General features: G+C 39.8%; 1 pseudogene; it reads left to right on the plus strand.

Moving 5' to 3' along the window:
* LOC114477563 (ras GTPase-activating protein-binding protein 2-like) overlaps nt 1-18,655 on the plus strand; it is a 32,135-nt pseudogene that overhangs the window by 4,906 nt on the left and 8,574 nt on the right.

Genomic DNA, 18,655 nt, shown 5'->3' on the forward strand with positions numbered 1-18,655 from the left:
TATTGTCCAACACTAAATTTGAGATATTAATCAACACTGATATATATGCAATCCCCCTCCCTGCGACCCATAATTTTATATATATATAAAACAGGTTAAGGCACTGGATGTATCTCACAAATAAACACAATATGTGCAAAAACTAGAATATTAATTCAACTTTAGTATTTTGTGAAAATGTGCCATTGTTGTTTTTATTATGTTATATCAAATAACAGCACATGTGAGTTTTTCTATATCTGTAGAAAAACTGATACTGGTTTAGACCAATATCACATTTTATGCTATTAGCCGATAATATTTTAGACACTATTGCAGTTTTGTTTCATTCTTTCTTATTACTTTAGCGTAAATGTTCGATCAAAAGCCATGAAAATAAACAACAAAAACATCTCCTCACAAACAGAATAAATATATACTCATTCATGCAGTGGCATTAAATTACACACTTAAACATTATCTGTTATTTGTTCAAATGTTACATATAATTACATGCTATAAGGCTGACAAAGGAAAACTCACATCACTGAGGAAAAGCAGACACACAACATGTGCTCATCAGACAAACATGCATCCACATTCACACATCACGGGCCTGTCGTGTGTGTGTCACCATGACAATCACCTTCCTCACAATAATAAACTCAGCAGGTATTTAAAAGGAAAAAGCTGCTGCCAAACGCTTTGAATTTGTAGAGAAGACTTCAAGTGTCACTGCAGACCAAGCACAGCCTCCACTGAGAGACATGCAGACACACCCACACCCATGCACAGGATCAACAACACGCATAAACATGTCTGCATGATTTGACTCCCCCACTCCCCTCCCGCCCCATGCTCTCCATCCCTCTCAGAATAAAAGAAAGCCTTTCTGAGAAAACCTTGGATGTGAAGAAATCCCTCACCGCCTGCTGCTTAACGCGGGCACTCACCGACTCAAGCTAGCATTTACGGAGCATCTGCATATTGATCACAAAAACACTTAAAGCTATTTTCTGCTCTGATAATGCATGCTTCCACCCAGGCCTGTCAATCTGTGTGTGTGTGTGTGTTTGTTTCTCACAGCTGAAAAGTGTGTGTCAGTCACTAGAACTCAGTGCAGGATCAAAGGAAGCTGCAGGTTTCTCTTCCTTCCCCTTCCTCAGTTCTGTAGTCATGTTGCTACACCCCCCCCCCCTTCCCACTCTCACCTCACCCCCTTCCTTACCCCCCACCTCACCACCACCTCCTCCTCCTCCTTCTCCTCCTCTTCTTTCGTTTATGCATCCATTCCTTGTTTCTCTCTCTTCCCAGAGTTTCATTCCCAGCTCGGATGTTAAATCCACTCTGCATCCTTTTCTCGTGTGATGCTGATGCTGATGCTGCCGATGCTGCTGATGCTGATGCTTCCTCTCCGACCGTCCGAGGTGAGGTGAGGAGCGTGAGTGCGTGCAGCCTCCCTTTCTCTCCCTCTCTGCCTTCTCTCTTTAATCAGCATGTTAATAAGAAAGGTAACTAATCAATACATTCAATGGCCTGGCTTGGCGATTGATACAATCTCCATTCACCTCCCCCTCGCTATGTGCTGCTAAACATACACACACTGACACACACACACAGACACACACACAAATACAAAATGGAGTGCTGATGCAGAGGGCCTTTGCAGTTATTGTCTCTTATGGTTATGTTGAAAATCCGGTTTTAAGCATTGAGGTAAAATGATTTTCACAATTAGTCACTGACAGAAATGTAAGATGTTCATTAGGAAACAGAAAAAGTCCATTAGCAAAGGCTGAGAAGATGTATGGAATACAGTGTATTTATTTCTTTTTATTCATTGTGTTTGTCAAAAGCAAACTCACCCTTTTCAAAAACCAAACAACAGAGAACAAAGTGCTGACACCTCTAACTTTAGACAAGGCTGTGTTATACACTGTACTATACACTACAAACCTAATGAGTATATACTGTCTACTATATACTATATGGTTAGGATGATGACGTTCCCACTTTAGTACACTTCCAAGTTTCCCATGATGCATTTTGGACCTATATGACAAAAACCTGAAGTACACTGAGGCTAAATATCTCCATTGATTCTCCACCTTTGAAAGTTCTGAAAACATTTTAAGCAAGAAAGTGACAACTAGAATATCAACATGTGGTCATTTGATCCATAAAACTCACAGAAACATATTTCATACCAACATTTCGGAGATTTTCAGAGACCAGCCATTGTGCTGCTGACAAAACATCTGGTTAACTTCAAAGAAAACAAGTACAAATACAAGAGCACAAAAGTGTTAAAAAGACTAATAGAAGACGAGAAGAGATGCTTTTATTTTGAAAAGGGGATGTTTGATTTTTAGCTTGAAGCTGGTCTCATGACCATTTTACATTCTGCTCGTAATGCATCATGGGGTGGTTGAGTATGACTAGTGTGCCCACCGTGCATACTTAAAATATGTCCGGATATAGTATACATCCTCTCGTACTCAATCTTTTCATACTATTTAATGTGAACGCACTATATACTAATTTTTCCGTCAAGCTTAGTATAAGTAGTGCGTTAGTATGTTTGTGTTTAAGCCCATTGTGGTCATCTTTTAGTTCTGTCAGTCTGTGTTTTGTGTAGTTTAGTTGTTTCATGTGTTTGTGTTCTTAGGTGTTCCTGCTCTGCCCAGTGATCCCAGTGATCCCAGTGTGTTTGGGTTGTGAGTGATTAGCTGTGTCATGTTTTTCACTCTGGTGTGGCTCGTTCCTCATCAAGCCTCCCTCACTATTTAGCTGAGTGTTTGGAGACACAGTAGTTGCTGCTGGTTCATTGTCAATGTGCAGGCCCCTCCTCGTGTGTTGCAGTGTTTCTGACCCCCTACTCCCAGTTTTCCTTGTGCCTCTTCTGGTTTTGGGATTATTTGTCAGATTCAATGAACATGGGCTGGTTTTATGAATGTTACACATGCCTGCTGCTTTTATGCCACCACCACACACACCGGTCGTGACACAAAGATATCAACTTGTCTTGCTTTTATCAGCAGGTCAATGTTCTCTAGACTTATTCTAAATGATTTGGCTGCATCAAATCCCATAAAAAAGATCACTACAAATGAAAAACATTTTTAAACTGTAGGCAATATAAAAAGCTTTGAGTAAAATCTCTTGATAACCTCTGAGCCTGGTTCTGTTTAGAGTTTTTTCTCCCCCCTGTAGCTGATGCATGTTAATTTGTTGGGTTTTTTCTTAAGAATTTTACATTTTGATGAGTGTTTCAAGATGACTGTTGTAATTTGTGTGATATACATAAAGTTGAATTTAATTGAATAACATTCTTGAAACCAAGTGGAAAAATTTCAGATCTTAATGATTCACTGTCTGAAAGTTAAGAGTAAGTCTTTCTAAAAAAATCTTACTCTCGTTGAACAACTGTTTGATTAAGACTTATTTGCACTAAGATAATAAAATAGCGGGATGCACTTTGGCCGCATAACAAAATGTCTTATTCCTGAGATACAAACTTGACTTTGTGGTATTTTCCTGTTTTTGTATCTGACATGTGTTGCATCCCAGTGATACCTATTGCTTGTTTTCTTGAGCTTCTCGCTTTGTGGAGAGAACGGCCGGTCACTGCCAATCTCATAAACCACTCTGACAGCATCAAAATGTACATTTGCTCACCTTGCTGAACATTGGCAGATGATTCAGTTGAAACAACACAATATTTATGTTTTCTCACTATATCCAGGTACTCTGGGTTACCATTACAATAAGCAAGGATCAGGACAATGAATTCAAACCAATTGAATTCAACACCGGTTCGTTTTGTTAGTAGAATCCCTTTGACTGCTCAATGAGACGAGGACTACTCTTAAAAGCAAATTATCAGTCTAATGCAGATAAACTGTGGGATAAAAAGTGTTCAGGATGGATAAAGCATGGGGAGGTCAAAGATACGTAGGATTTCTTCTTCCTCTTTTTCTCGTTTCCTCCGCCAAGGAGATGATATTTTCACCAGCATTTATTAATAAGAATTTTAACCAAAGATGGACCTTACACTATGGAATATTCCATTAAATGTTTAGAGGGGATTTATATCAATATACGGTACTAAAAAGCCCTAGTTCTCGATAGTGCCAAAAATTCTAAAATCCATATCTCAGTTTGTAATTGACCAATCTTTATGAAGATTGACTCAGTTACTGTTATGTCAGGTTGGTTCCTCATTTACCCTGACTGAGATTCGTCCAGATTGAACCCGGATTGCACATTTTGTTGTGATTTTTTTTTTTTTTTTTTGTTTTAAAAAGGGTGTGCACACACATTTGGACCTACTGTGTCATCATAAATGGGAATAAAAATGTCTTACAAGCCTTTCAAGTGTGAATGATTGTTACCATGATCAGGATCACGGGTCCAGATAAATGTGAATATCTGGCAAAGAGGAAATTTGGCGCTTGGCAGAGCTTTGCACTCTCTGGGTACTTATTTTCCTAATCCTTTTTTTTTGTGTGTGTGTTATTCCACATCTATTGTAGCAATCTTCCAAGTTTGTCTCACACATATTCACTTCAGTAGCACTGCTATATTAGCAGAATATGAATCTGGAAACTAAAGGAAAGGTTTATTTTCTGTGTAATTTTGCTAATAGTCTCTACTGTGCCAGTACTGCTGATGCTGCACTACATTATAAATGTCTGCTCATTGAGCTCCAGCCATCACATATTTACTCATCACTCCCTGACATCTTTGTGAAAACTACCGTGAAAGCCTCAGTCTATTCATTGTAGAACAGACTGAGCTCTCCTGGATGAAGAACTAAAAATAAAAGAGTAAATTGTAAATATTAGTCATCCATCTTTCATCACAGGACTTAGGAGGTGTTTGAAGATCCAGGTGAATAATATAACTGTTAATATATTGAAATTGTACTCAAGTACAAGTAAGTCCTACATAAAACACTTAAGTACAAGTAAAAAGTAGCTTAAAAAAATAGTACTTAAAGTAATAGTCACTAGTTTCTAGTTTATCCCCACGTTAATTTTTGGAAATACATCTTGCCACGTTTCTCTTGCATACAGTAAACATCTCATGTTTAAAATTAAAAAGGAAGAGACAGAATCTAGCACAATTGGAACTTAAGTTATTTTCCACAAAGGCATCTATATAAAATAAAATGTTTGTCAAAAATGTACAATTCTTTTTAAGATAAAATAACACCAATAAATTCAATTCAAAATAAAATAAAAAAAAAAGTATCAAGCTCTAAGTATATTTATAAACTTATGAATTTCTGAACTCTAAAAACTAAGAAAATATTTTGAATTCATTGCTGTTTTGGTGCAGTGCATTATGTTTAATCTGGTCGATATAATGTATTTGATTTTTGTCTGGTGGTTTTTTAAAAAAATTTTTTGTAGTTTCACAATATCCGTAGATCTTTTTAAAACCAAAAAAATAATTTACGGAGTAACAATTGGGTGTAGAAATCTAACAAATTACTTTACTTCTTTTAAAATGCATTTAAGTACAAGTAAAATTACTGATTTAGAAATATACTCAAAAAAGTTCAAGTACCCATAAAAACAACTCAATTACAGTAACATGAGTACTTGGTATCTGTTACTTTCACCTCTGTAAAATAGCTACAAACATTCCAAAAGTCAACAGTAACCAACACAACATTTGCATTGTTAAACTGTTATTCAGGCCAGTGCAAACATGACAACACCCTATAAATCCAAGAACACACAACAGATAACAGAAGCTTGATGGCCTGATTTTACGTTTCCTAAAGGAACTCCAAAAAGGGAGGGAATAATCTGGATACATACGACTCAGGATACAGCAGCTTTCACATCTTTGAGAATTATTAGTAGATATCTGTCTGTTTGTTAAGAGAATATTGATCAAATGAAGTTCACAAGAAATTGTGATTCCTTGACAGAAAGAATAACACCACATGCAGTTGTTGAAGATTTTCTTGTCAAACCGAGTACAAGAACACAACAAGATTAACGTTCTGGTTTCTCTTCTCAAACCTGTCAGTAGCTACAGCCCACAAAATCAAACTTTCAAGTAAAATATAAATCAAAAACAACACCAAGAATGTTACGATATCCATACTCCGTTGTCAAGATTTTCATGTCGGGGGTCAAAGATGTACAGTATCTCTCTTTCAACACTCAAATTTGTTGGTACTTTTGCACCAAGATCAACTCCTTTTCCTTCTTTTTTTCTCTTTCCCCTAGCTGGTTGAGACTTAAATCCTTCCATTGTAAAATGTTCTTTTACCAGTTGCTGGTAAAGGTATGTGGATATTTGGCCAGGGAGGTCCATGCAGCCCTTTAGGGCATAAGATAGTTTGAATCCACAAGGGAAGGGAATATTTAAGAGCTTGGTACTTTCACAGCTTAGGGCTGCAAATAAAGAAACATCTCGCCTTGTACAAAAGCAAACATTCACTTGTATCTTCCTGTCTCTCCCCAATATTATTAATAGATAGGAGGGAGGAAAATACACTAGTGTTCACACAGAGACAGAGAAGTCCTCCCTCCTCAGGATATGGAACTCAAACAGACATGAAAACGCTCGGGCCCCTTCTGAGAGCGACATGAGAGACATGGCGCAGGATGAAGGGAAATCCTTCATACAGGAACAACACAGGCAACAACCAGAATGCAAGGTGGCCTTTCAGGGCTGACTGAATGGGTTTCTCCCCATGACCCTCACCTCAAAACACACACACACGCACGCACACACACATGAAAACCATCCACCCCCTTCTTTGCAGCTGTTTTGCCTTCTGGTAACTTCTGTTTCTGTGCCGAGCGTACAGTGTGTTGTAGATCTTCTTACATTTGTCTCCCGGTTTTTATCCACCCCTCCTTCCCTCCTCTTCCTTTCCTCCTCCTCCTCCTCCTTCTTTTCCTTTGCCCGCCGTATCATTTTTCACTCGCACACTAGAACAATCGATATGTAGAAAAGCGCAATGGTATCATGTATCACTGTAGAATATGTGATATAGATTATGGCCAGTTCATGTTTACAGTATTTTTCTTTTGTACTGCTCCGTGTTCGTCTGAAGCCAACATTTGGCGAGGAATTAATTCTGCTTTAAGATTGAAGGGGCTCAGTGATTGATTATTTAAAATAGTACATTGTTTGAAGAAAGACTAAATTCTGTCTTGTCAGAAGTCGAAGCCCGAAGGAAGAAAAAAAAAACCCATGGAGGCCGAAGATCAAATTGCATTAAAATCTTGTTATTTAATTATTTTTTGCTGAAGTTTACAAAAACAATAAAACCCACATATAAATAATTTCCATCCCTGCTATGACCAGAGGAGGTCATTGATTCATATTTATGTCGACAGAAGTATGAAAACAATTTCTCAGCTTCGTCTGTGTTCTCGTAAATTTTACATTTCAGTAAATAGCTTTTTCCTGCTTTGAGGACCATGTGTTTTTACTGTGGTTGTGAAATACGATATCCTCTGTCTTTGAATATAAGCGTTATGTTTTGCACAATTGCTATTACAATGGCCCTTTGTTTTTAAAATCAATATTTTTTCATCAATATTCTTATTTATGGTCAACGGCATTTTTGAAATCACATGAGTGCCATAAACATTTTTCAGGTGATTCTTTGAATGTTAAATAATATAACATTTAACCTGATCCTCACCAACCAATGGTTTCCATTTATGTTGTGCTGTTATGTAGTTCATCAACAGAAATATTGCAACAGCGTTATTTGCCAGCCATGCACTGTTCACAGCTGAGCTGAACAAACATTGTGGTCAGCCCTCACCTCACTGATATTGTCTTTCTACATTCGAACCAAGGCTGATTTCTCTTGGTGCAGAGCCGAGGTCCAGTTTCATTGTATTATCTGCATGTCCGGAGCGTCCCAGAGGGGCTGCAGAATGACCAGTGGCCTCCCTGACCCTTAGAGCTGCTGTCACCCTTCATCACCCCACTCTTCATCTCGGATGGTGTGGTCACCTAGCAACCGGGGCCAGGGTTCGCCGCTCATGGACCAGAGGCTATTGGGAAATCAATCGATACGCCTGAGCCCAACCTAGAGAGCTGCCTGCCTGGCTGGCTGGCTTCCCCCCTTTCTTTCCCTCTATAAAGCCCCCCCCTACACGCACACACACACTCATTCTCTTGTTATTGCAAAAAGAAGATGATGCAGTTCTCACTTTTCTAAATCTCACTGTATGTGGATATCCTGTTACAGGATAAGAAATGCCCCTGCTCGCCAGGGGCTTGCAGCTCTCTGGCCTGATGTATCTGTCCTGTCAACCGGCCTCCATTTCCACCAATGTTTGAATTGAGAGGCGGAGAGACAGCAATGAATCAAATTTCAGAAAAGGATTTCTATCCTATCACGATATTGGATATGAAGAAGTGCTGACCAAAGATTATACTTGGTTCCCAACAGCAGCCCACCCCACTATTCTACTACGTTTAGGAATTTCTTTCAGGCCTCTGGTATTTCTGAAACCAAAAACATCACCAGCAAACTGTTATCATTCTTTAGAACCTTAAAACATGGATCCATGGCAACAAATATCACTTTCATTTGAAAAATTATATCAAATAGATTATGAGAGCTCTAAAAATGTGTTTTTATCTAATAGAAATATCTAAGAGGTCAGATCCATTTAGCGGAACCTCTTTTTATTATAGAGATTCCTCCCTACAACCTATGCAATTAGACAGGGGTCAAGAACCTTTGAGCCGCTCCGACCACAATGGGAGGATGGGCAAAATTTGATCACCTTAAACAGTTTAAGACAGAAAGGCTCAGGAAGAAGGAGAGGATGATAAAAGAAGGGGGAGGACAGAAGCTGGAGGAGAAGAAAAAGGGAAGAGGAAAAGAACAAGGAGTGAGGATGGAAGTACCATCAGCACCAGTGCTAAACTGTTTCCTAATCAGAGTCTTCAAACTGAATGGCTCCGCTGAAAGAGAATGTGGTTGTCCATCTGGGCTGTGGAGTGACCCTGCTGTGATTTTCAGCACTTACTAATTGTCTAGAAAAACATCTTCAAGCTTCCACTTCAGAGGTACAATTCATTGTACTGCAGAAGTATTTCAATTTTAGTTAACTATCAAAATCCTATTTCTAACCCTCACCTAACTGTAGCTTGTTTTTCTTTTCTTTCCATTTTGAATGAAGAGCAATGGATATTCTTTTAAGTCACTTTGAAACAAGATTGCAGTTTTCCATGTCTGTGGTCAAAAAGCCTTAATACATTAATTAATTAATATAGGGTCAGCTACAAACTGATCACAATTACTTAAACAGTAAATGTGCACACTTTGTACCAAACAAAAGGCAGGTGCAGTGGCCCCTCTTTCCTCCCACCCATACACCCATCCCTCCCAAGCGCTCATCCAACATCACTCCAGATTAGGCCGACAGATTTTGTGACTTTTGTTGTTGCCCATTTCAGCCGCTAAGAGGATGACTCCACTGCTGTTATGGGGTTTCACAGATCCCCAGATGGTCATCCAGCACGTGGCCAAAGATGGGCTGTGAAATGACCCCCCAGCTGGACTGTGTGGCCAGGTCACTGATCTCTGAGCCTCCTCTGACCCTCCTCCTCCTCTTCTTTTTGAAGGCCAGCTGCCATCGCTGCAGTTCTATCTTAATGGTCATGAATGGCCCCCCTCAATCACTTCAAGGCCACATCAGTAGCTAGCCAGGAAATAGGGAGTGTCCAGCTACCCCTTTTCCCTCCCTGGCCAGAACCCAGTAGCCTTTTACTGGACACAGGAAGCCTGTAGGGGTAGAAGTAGAGCTCAAAAGTCTGAACTGGTTTTGAGAGGCCCTATCACCCCAGTGCTCTTCCACCCAGAACAGATGAGTGTAATAGCCTCAACTTTTAGCCATGGCCACACAGGCATGACATTGACATGGATGAGAGAAAAGAACCTTTTAACCATAAAAGTGGAATAGTAGCCCCTGGAAATCAGAGGCGACAGTAAATGCCTTTGTGAGTGCCAGGGTGTCTCATTCATTGCCCCCATTACATGTTTCATGGAGTGCACAAGGGAAGGGGAAACTGGATGGGCAGAGGGAGGGGGTTAAGCCCTAAAAGCTTTATCAGTGACACAGACACACAATCATCCACACATAAGCGCTGTTGAGTTGTGTGTTCTTGATGCACTGGTGATTCCAGAAACTGGTACAGTTGGATGACTTGGCATGGGCCCATCCGGCACAGGGGGGGGGGGGCACGCCTCTTCTGGGCTGGAGCCTGGCAACCTACCGAGAGAGGTGGTTCTGGGTTCGCTTGCCTGGAGTCATGTCAATAAATCAATAGGACACACGTCACTGCAGGCCAAGAGAAGCCACATGAAACTGTCATTGATCGGCACAAGGTGGAGTGTGTGTGGGGGGCAGGGGGTAGGAATTGATGGCGTTAGGAAGGGAGGGGGTGAGATCGTGGGGGAGGGAAAATCCAAACATATGAAGCCCAAGGGTCATCCATCTCCCCCACGCCCTCTTCCCCATACTTCTGTATCTTTCTCCACCCCTTAAAATGAAGGCCAGTGTATGGATGGCATGTCAAAGGTCAGTGCAGTGGCCAGTGGCCCCCAGAACAACATTTGAGAGCCACGTGCCTGTCAATAACTCACTGTCACAGAGAACAAAACATTGAGTGCCTCTGGTGCTGGAGGACAACTGCTGTGTTGTCCACAGTGGTGCAGCTTGCCACTTGCCAACATGCTGTGTTTGGAATCTCTCGCTGTCATCATTTGTGCAAATTCACAGCAATTTGTGAATAGTCATTCATGCTTGCTGCTTCAGTGATGACATGAAGAGAAACACCATCAATGGAGGTTGATGCGTGGCTCTTGCGGTATAAAACACTCAACGAAAAACCACCATATCCTTCTCCACAGCTATGTTGACAACCATAGCAGTTTGATACAAGGGCAATGGCTGTGGCAAGAAGCCACAGCAGATTGCCTTTCCTCCTACTCATTTTATTGTTCTCTCTCTCTCTCTCCATCCTGTGATTTCAGCACTAGTTTCGATTGGCGATCAATACAGCACATGATCAACACAGACTCCAGATCATGATATCCATCCTGTTAACTTAGAGCCCACCCTTTTCAGCGCCATAGCTCTGGAGCCGATGAGCCTCCAGATCACTTGGGTTTAAAAGTTCAATGCATACCGTGGTCAGACAGGCGCAGCCCAAATGATTGTTTGGGTGTCAAGTTCTCCGGGCAGTCTGTCTGGCTCAGTCAGGAGGGTTTCAAACTGAAGAAGGCTTCAGCACATCAATGCCATCCTCTTGCCAGTGTTTACTTTGAACTAGGTTTTCTGTATTTACCCTGCATTATGTTCCTGCCCTTGCCCCTATCTTGGCTCCTAGTGTGTTAATGGCCAACAAATTGATCTTGCCCACTCGACCTCCAAATTGGGGTCAACATCAAAAGGAACCCGTTAACAGCAAAAAGAAACTGCTGATTCCAACTGCCGTTTGTGCATGTTTTCCTAAGATATATCCATGAACCCTTGAACCCATTTTTTAACCCAACTTTCAGCGATAGTGTGGGCTCTCAATCATTTTTCAAATCTCATCTGGATGGAAGGACAGAAAAATACCCCCAAAACCCCTGCCTTTGCTACATTTTTTTAAAACTCTGATTTTCAGCAAGCAATTAACCTTTGTGTAATTTCTTTAATTGCGGAAGGTGGAACTAGATGGGTAACCCACATTGCCTTTGCATTTGTTTCCTTGACACTTTCATTATCACAATACGTATATGAAATAGACAGGTGCAAAATGCATGGCAGCCTTCTGTCCTTGCTCGACCGGTTGCCATGGAAACCCCTGATAGAGTAGGTTATCGATTGCTGTGTCCAGTCTCCCTCCATACCCCCACCCCGAGTATACCGACTTTTTTTCTGCAGTGACGGGCGTGGATCAATACCCTGTATATTGTATGCTTTTCTCGCCATTCATTCTCCACAATAGCAAAAAAAAAAAAGACGGCGAAAGAAAGAAATTGTAAAAATGTAAGTGATAGTATTTAACAGGAGAAAAGAAGAAAGGAAGGAAGACGAAAAGGTGTTTGGTAAGATGAAATGTAAATAAAGGACATGCAAAGGTGAATTACGAGTACTGTCTGTTTTAATGTTGGTACTGATAGAAAGAAAGAAATAAAAATGCTTTCTTAACCCCTTCTGTCAGTCTTTTAAAATATTTCTCTCTTTCCTACTTCATATACAAACATGTTACTACGTTTAAATACAAAAGCACACTTTGCCCAACGCCCAAGAAAGAAAGAAAAGAAAGAACGAAAGACACTTTCTTAACCCTTTCTGTCAGTCTTTAAAAATATCTCTCTTCCCTACTTCATATACAAACGTGTTACTAGGTTTAACTACAAATGCCCAAGAAAGAAAGAAAGAAAGGGACAGAAAACAGAAAGAAAGATGAATTCTTAATCCTTTCTATCAGTATTTTAAAATATGTTTCTTTCCATACTTCATACACGAACGTGTTACTACTTTTAACTACAAACACACAATCTTTTCAATGAAATTTAATCCAACCTTTTCCATTTAACTGCATTTTACAATTAGCCATCACAGAGGTCCATTTCATCAGATCTATCCAATTCACATCTTTAAAAATGTGACGATGAATAGAGGGGCCGCAGCGGACCTGGGGGAGCTCGTTTAAATCTCGCCTGAGGGATCCCTCCAGCAAGGGGTCATTGTTGAAGACACGGAGCAGCGGATTTAAAGGTGGGCACTCCTCAAGGTGTCTCTGTCGCCCCGGGCGCGGTCATCACAATTCCAAGAGAGGTGGAAATAAAAGTGCAAGGAGGACACAAAGGCTTTTGGACACTTTGGGAAAAATTAGTCAGCCAGTTTACCGACGGTCAACAACCTTGGCTTAAGCTGCAAACAGCACACAACCCCCTTGGTCCACCTTTCTAAATGACTTGATCCCATAAATGTCAATTCATCTCTCCATTGCACTGTACAGTATTGATATTACACTGACAAATGAATATGAAACAGACAGTTTAGCCGTAATGATTTCAGCCAAGCAATCTAAAACAGACGGGTGCAAAAGGGTGAAGGATATTGCATACAGCATTTTTAGTCCTCCTGCCAAGTTTCCCTTGCATGCATCATCTTAGCACTCAAATTCTTCACCTTTATAGACATTAAAACGGAAAGGATTTAAAGACAAAAACCTATGAAACACATACACACCGAGGGAGAGTCTATATGGAGACACCAATGTCCATTTCTCTCTAATAGCACCAGGCTGATATTATATACAGTCTTTCTCCCTACACACATGTCAATATGTTTGGTCTTTACTGGGAGGAATGTGCCCTGAGGCTCCCATATAAAATTAGCAGACCATTCCCATGTTGGCTTCCTTTCATGCCCCCACTTGCAAAGCGGCCGACGTGACTGTATCAATAATTCAGCCACAATTTAGTTGTTGTTGGGCCACATGTTACGGGTCAGTTGTAACGGGCACAACTGTCTGATGGACTCATTGAAGGTTTGTGGCCTGATCGCCAGTTTTTTGCTCTACTGTTGTGGTTTGACGAGATGTAAATCAGTAAGTCTGCCTATTGACTTCTCCCAAGAGCATTCAATGTAATCTATATTCGCTGGTCATTTTATCTGCTTGATTAAGATTTTTTTTACGTTTTAAATTCATTTTGATTAATTTCTGGGAATTTGTCCTTTCAAAGACCTCCTGCACAAGTTGTTGTGTGCGACAAATGTTTGTACTATTTGTTTGATGTGATACTTTTGAAAAATTTGGCAGACAACTTGACAATAATCTTTATGAGCCTCTGTTGCACAGCAAGAGAGGTCAATTTCACTTTCGGCCTTTTTACAGATTGTATGGCCTAAGGCAAATAATAATTCTCTGACTGTTGAATATAACATGGGTTTTCACCTGATATATTTGAAGATAAAGAAATTACAAATATTACATTTTTAGATAATTCAAGAATAGTCCTTTCTAGAATCCACAAATACACAAGAAAAAAGTTAACACACAACCTTATGGCTCTTTAAATATTAATTGAATAGTTGAAAACTTTATGACTAAAAAAAAAAAATTATGTATCTACCACTGTGACAACAAAATGGATTCAGCAAGCAAAGGTGAAAGTAATGGGTTACGAGTACTCACGTTACTGTGATTGAGTTGCTTTTATAGGTACTTGTACTTTTCGAGTATCAGTATTTTACTTGTACTTAAGTACATTTTAAAAGTAAAATAATTTATTACATTTTTACACCCAACTGTCACTCAGTAAATTAGCTTTTTTTAGAATGCACAGCGCCAAAACAGCATTGAATGCCGGTTATTTTCTCAGTTATAGAGTTCATAAATTCAGCTTTACTACAGAGCAGGCATAGGCAACTGGCGGCCCGGGATCCACATGCGGCTCTCGGTCTAATTCTGTGTGGCCCTTAAGAAAAATCTACCAAAAATTGTAAATCAAGAAATTGGAAGTAATATGAAGCCCAACATAAAACACAAACTCCAAAAACAACAGCAAAATGCACATATCAACAAAAATACACAAAGCAGCAACAACACTAACACAAAAAAGATTCACAAAAAAGACTCATTATACACACAAAAGGACATCAGAAATTTACAAAACAACAAATACACAAAATGACGGAAAAAATACCCAAAATACTGAAAAAAATCTAAAAAGGCACAGATTGACAATAAACAAAATGCAAATATAACACACAAGAAATAACAAAATTCGAGCATAAATTCCCAAAATGTCAGATAAATGACTACAAACTCGGAAAAAAATGACACATGAAGACAACAGACAACCAAAAAAAAACCTGTTAATGCGCAGATTCTTTGTTATTCTTAACACTGGCATGAATACTGATAACGTGGCCCCGCTTTAAGTTTTTTTTTTTTTTTTGTACATTTTCACAAAAAAAAAAAAAATAATAATAATTATACAGATGTCTTTGTGGAAAATAAATTAAGTTCCAAATGTGCAAGATCTCATCTCTTCCTTTTTGGGGGGTATGCAATGAAGCTAGATAATCATATCCTAGATTTACCTGTATTTGTGAGCTTCACCTAACCAAACATTCCATCAGAGAGAAGCTGTCCTACGAAGGTCGATAACAACACACTAATTTAAGCCAAGTGATTTCAGCCAGCTATGTGCGCACTCCCATAAAAGGGGTGGAGATTGCTGCATCTGATATCACTACAATGGAGAAAATAGCAGTGACCTTATTTTTACAATGGAGGAACAGCTGTTCCACTTCATAACTTGGTCCTGACCAGGTTAGGTGTTGCTCAAGTGTAAAATTATGAATAATTTTGGGGGCCTGCGTGTTTCTCTGCTGCTTTCTGTCTCTCTCTGACGGCGTCCTCTCTCATCTGGGGGGCTGTGGGCCTTGCGGGCCTGTGCTGGTCCTGGTGCGGGCGTGGGCTTCTCTGCTGTGCTGGGTGCTCTCTTCGTGGGGTCTCTCCGGGCGGTGTCAGCCTGTACTTGAGTACAATTTCAATCAAGTAACAGTACTTCTACTTGTGGAGCATATATCAGTACTCTTTACACCTCTGGCAGTAAGTCACCACAATCACCCTAAAAGCAAAGAGAATGGATTGTATATAAAGTGCCACAAGTAGTAGCATAATGTGAGGGAAACTCTCGGAGCATCAAAATATTATTAAAATAAGAGTTTGGAATGCCTGATTTTCAGGCCACAGAGCTATAGCTATATGTGTGGCCATCAAGCTGACTACAAATTGACAAACAACCACACGTGTTTCGAGGATTCATCCACCGAATCCACTGTGGCCTCAAACAAGTCTTCAGGGATCTTCTCCCCCGCATGCATCCTACAAAGTCTGCTGAATGTCTGCCCTCCTGTCTTAAGCCAGCCTTGGGGTGCTGGAGGAGCTAATCTTGCGCTATAGCTGAATTGGAAATTGCGCATGTGTATGTGCGTGATGGGAGGAAATGGCTGGAAGAGAAGAGAAGTGGCTGCCCTTGCACCTTAGTGAGATGAAAGCCCTCAAAGCCGGGAGTGGAGGAAAACACTGGCAGGGCAAAAGTCAAACTCCCAAGGCTGTCAGAGAGAGAGAGAGAGGAAAACTACCAAACTTTTACTTTACCCTGAGGCAGGTAGTAAATTTGGTAAGAACCTGGTATGGAAACTGTTATTGTATGTGAAACGTACATCCAGTTCGATGCAAAACTTCTCCCAGACTTGTGAAATACAGTGTGACTGAAATGACCCGGATTCTTGTCTAATATCTCACAGTCCGTCGAGTCTCAACAATGCACGCTCTGACCCTTTCAGCCGCTTCATTTATATGCCTTAGAAACCCAGAGTACTTTATGAATCACTACTAGAAGTACGTGAGAGTTAAACTCTAATGTATATGTGTGATAAATGCACCTAAACTACAGCAAAACTGAGCTAATGGCTCAAATGTGACTGGTCACTCGTGGCAGTAGCTAATGCTTAGTTAGCAGGCTGGATTTATGCTCCTAATATATGTTTAGTGGAACTGTTTGCATGTTTTATCTAAGGGTTTTAACACCGACAGGATGCCATATTATACTTCTAGTTCCCGAACTCAATTATTTAAAAGCTTCATGGGGGGTCAAACTCATTTTAGTTCAAGGGCCACATATAACACAGTTTGAAATCAAGTTGGTCATACCAAAAAAAATTCCTGGTTTTGTGAAGGAAAAAGCACAAATTCAAACAATGTCCTGAATATTAAGCAATTGCTCAAAATTCTTTGACTTTGCAACAAATTGTCTGGAAATTTGCAACGTAGCTTGCCAAAATTCTGTTGGATAATTTGTGAGAAATTTCCAGGTTTCTGAAAATAATTGCGATATAATATTACTGTAAATAACGTAGTACTGCAACCTCCATCGTATTTTATCTACAACTTATGACAATTTACAAAAAACATCCTGTTTTTGTTGTATTTTTTAAATAAAATCTTCCTGCGGTTCGAACTTGGCCCGCGGGCCTTGAGTTTGACATATGTGCTTTAGAACATCAAAAATAAATTCTGAACCAGGATTATCTGGCTTCTCCTAATATTCATATTTGTTAGCATGGAGACTTTTTAAGGGGTTTGATTCTCTAGGCCTTTTTCTGATAATCAAATAATTCAGCCTTTAAAAAATGCCAAACCCGTGTTTGTCTGTATATGCTGAAAAAACTATAAAAATTACAAACTAACAATGATTTAATATTAAAAACCACAAAACAGAAATAATGGTGTTTTCTGTGTACTTTTTCTCACACTGACAGTAAAAAAAAAACCCCAACCCAACCTTCTTCCTTTGCTGACCACAAGCACATTGTTGTCAGTTTTGTCCATTTTTGTCAAACTACTGTAAATTTAACCACTTAAAAGGATCAATACACAGACAAGGGCAGGGGGACGTAAAAAATCACTGCGGATGCCTGAAAAGCTGATGTTAGAGGTTAGGGAGCAAATGTGAGGCATTCGGAACAGGAGTGATCTATGTATATAAATAAAGACTGGGTGGAATAATAGGTTGAAGTGGCCCATCCAGTCATCTGACCATCAGCAATGCCAGCATGAGCCCTTTACTGGTTCCAGTCTGCGTGGCACAGCGACATACTGCACAGGTACATATATATGGCATTCATCATCCGTAATGTTAACCATTACAGCACGTCGATTACAAACCCAAGAGTTAAATGAGTTTGTGCACTCAGCTACGCCTGTGCCTCCAGTAGTTCAAGGTCAGTCCCTCCCGTTCTTTGACAGGAGGGATGATTCCCGGGGCCAGCTGCAAGCACACACATCTTGCCTCAAGGTCAAGTGTGCCAATATTTTGAACAAATAGAAACATAAAACACTCAATCTTGAGTGTGTGTAAAGTAAGGCCCAAGACCTTGGGCTGGGATAAAGTTGGCTATAGCTGCTCATATATTTGGTCCTGTACCTGTATTTCAGCGTGACGCTCTGTCACCCAACACCTCATGTGACCTCCGTCCTCCCCCTCCGTACGCTTCAAACCCACCTAATGTAACTTAACGCAAAAAGTTTGCATTGATTTTTGTTTTTTTCATTGAAAAGCTCACTGGTGGCAGAGGTGAAAGTAATGGATTACAAGTACTCACATTGTTGTAATTGTGTTGGTTTAATGGGTACTTTTTTGAGTGTATTTCTAAATCAGTAAATAGTGACATTTTTCGACCTTTTTAACCCAGTTCAACCTTATTGCTAATTTTCAGCTAATGCTAGGTTAGTGCTAATATTAGGTTAATGCCTGTCAGTGCCCAATCCTTTCACAGGCCTGATATTTTCACATCCTTTAAACACACGTGCGTAGACTACGTCTCTTCCTTCACTCGAAATCCTTAAGACAGAGCTGCTGGGACGTGATATTTGAATGGAAACTGACCATTAAATATCTTAATAGTACACATTTAAATATGTGACTGTTTTGTGGTGTTTTTAATTGTTGATTTAAAAAAAAAAACACAATAAACAACAATGACAACCAAAAACCAAACACAAAATAAGATAAAAAAACCCCAAAATAAATCAGAATTCACTCAAAACATACATTTCGAATTTTTTTTAAATAGCAAGGTTTCAACTTTTTAAA

The sequence above is a fragment of the Gouania willdenowi genome, chromosome 16 (assembly GCF_900634775.1).
Source record: "Gouania willdenowi chromosome 16, fGouWil2.1, whole genome shotgun sequence".
NCBI lineage: Eukaryota > Metazoa > Chordata > Actinopteri > Blenniiformes > Gobiesocidae > Gouania > Gouania willdenowi.